The sequence below is a fragment of the Pseudophryne corroboree genome, chromosome 11 (genome assembly GCF_028390025.1).
Source record: "Pseudophryne corroboree isolate aPseCor3 chromosome 11, aPseCor3.hap2, whole genome shotgun sequence".
Taxonomy (NCBI): domain Eukaryota; kingdom Metazoa; phylum Chordata; class Amphibia; order Anura; family Myobatrachidae; genus Pseudophryne; species Pseudophryne corroboree.
In genome coordinates, this window is record NC_086454.1 from 129480168 (window position 1) to 129482667 (window position 2500).

At 34.6% G+C, this 2500-nt stretch overlaps 1 non-coding gene across 1 annotated transcript; it reads right to left on the reverse strand.

The window, feature by feature from the left end:
* Positions 1-1002: 1002 nt before the first annotated feature.
* TRNAT-UGU (transfer RNA threonine (anticodon UGU)) lies at positions 1003-1075 on the reverse strand. Its single transcript has one exon. It is a non-coding gene; the product is annotated as a tRNA-Thr (tRNA).
* Positions 1076-2500: the final 1425 nt, after the last annotated feature.

Genomic DNA, 2500 nt, shown 5'->3' on the forward strand with positions numbered 1-2500 from the left:
ATCAGACTGAACATCATAACTCTGTGTACAAATTGAATATCCAAATGTGTGACCAAATTGAAATGGTTCTCCTCACTTAAAGATATTGCATAGACTATTTTAACATTGGGAAACACTAGGTCCCAGTGAGATTGGACCTCATGACCCCTGGTTTACGAGACCAGTGCTCTAACCCCTGAGAGATGGAGCCACATAAGTAGCCAGAACTGTGACCAATACGGGGTCTGAATTATGGTGGAAAAGAGTTTTCTTCAAATTTCAGTAATCTAATTGGATATTATTAGTTGTATCTCATTCTTCAAATATACACTTTTAACAAATGACCACTGCTGAAATGCCTGCTTGGGACATGCAGTTAATAACCTATTAAACAATTTAAAGAAACTTTCAGTTTGCTGTTGTATTTTGAATAGGTGTATATATAAAATTGAGGAAATGTTGGTCATGTTTTCCATGCCTCACAAACCTTGTGCTCCTTAGTCTGGAATGCCTTCAAAATGATATGACAGAATGTCTTTATATTGAGATATTTGTGACCAATAGTGGTCATTACCTTGAGTATGCTTGCATTTGTACTTTAAATATGCTTACATGACCAAAAAAGCCTTCTGGCAGCTACAGTTGTCAATTCAAAACTCTTCTGGATCAACTGATGAAGTTGATTCCTGCACGGTACAATACAGATTAATACAATGTATATACCATTTTTGCTATCTTAAAAGTTTAATTATGGAAAAGCTCTTTCTACAGTTTGTAATGATACTGAAAAATTATGATGGGATTATCAGCATGAACAGAATCAGTACAATAAAATAATTTTAAGACATGCTCTTGGAACCAATTTGCAGATTAGACTGAACATCATAACTCTGTGTACGAATTGAATATCCAAATGTGTGACCAAATTGAAATGGTTCTCCTCACTTAAAGCTCTTGAGCAGACTATTTCAACATTGGGAGCTGCAATTTATATTTTAGCAGCAGTAACAAGAAAGTAGTACTAGGCCCCAGTGAGATTTGAACTCACGACCCCTGGTAAACAAGACCAGTGCTCTAACCCCTGAGCTATGGAGCCTTGCTCGTACTATGTATGTTCATTCTGCTTAGTGATGGAAAAAAATCTTCTGCAAATTTCAAATCTCTGTTATCATTTTATTGTCGCTTTTTGTCCCAATGTAGACTTTTCACAAAAAAATTCTACAAATTTGCAATATCCTTGATTGAGGCATGTAGTATATAACTTTTTCAGAAAATCAAATAAATGCAAAAATTAGCTGTCTTTGCTTGAATTGAATTATATAGAAAATATTGAAAAGTTGGACATATTTTTAATGGCTCTCCAACTTTGTGTTAGAGTGTCCTGTAGTGAGCTGAAATGATAATACCATGCCTGTCAGCAGAAACAGAACAGGTGTACAACAGGGTGAGAAGTATTAAAAACCTCCTAATGTGTGTGTTTTTGTGCTATCATTAAAGTTAAATTATTGGAAAGCTCTTACCATAGTTTCATAATAATAGTGGAAAAACTTGTTGGAACTATCAGCATGAACAGAATCGGCCCAATAAAATGCAACAAATATGTTTTAGACATGCTCTTGTAACCAATCAGCAGATTAGACTGAACATCATAACTCTGTGTACAAATTGAATATCCAAATGTGTGACCAAATTGAAATGGTTCTCCTCACTTAAAGATATTGCATAGACTATTTTAACATTGGGAAACACTAGGTCCCAGTGAGATTGGACCTCATGACCCCTGGTTTACGAGACCAGTGCTCTAACCACATAAGTAGCCAGAACTGTGACCAATACGGGGTCTGAATTATGGTGGAAAAGAGTTTTCTTCAAATTTCAGTAATCTTATTGGATATTATTAGTTGTATCTCATTCTCCAAATATACACTTTTAACAAATGACCACTGCTGAAATGCCTGCTTGGGACATGCAGTTAATAACCTATTAAACAATTTAAAGAAACTTTCAGTTTGCTGTTGTATGTTGAATAGGTGTATATATAAAATTGAGGAAATGTTGGTCATGTTTTCCATGCCTCACAAACCTTGTGCTCCTTAGTCTGGAATGCCTTCAAAATGATATGACAGAATGTCTTTATATTGAGATATTTGTGACCAATAGTGGTCATTACCTTGAGTATGCTTGCATTTGTACTTTATATATGCTTACATGACCAAAAAAGCCTTCTGGCAGCTACAGTTGTCAATTCAAAACTCTTCTGGATCAACTGATGAAGTTGATTCATGCACGGTACAATACAATGTATATACCATTGTTGCTATCTTTAAAGTTTAATTATGGAAAAGCTCTTTCTACAGTTTGTAATGATACTGAAAAATTATGATGGGATTATCAGCATGAACAGAGTCAATACAATAAAATAATTTTAAGACATGCTCTTGGAACCAATTTGCAGATTAGACTGAACATCATAACTCTGTATACAAATTGAATATCCAAATGTGTGACCAAATTGAAATGG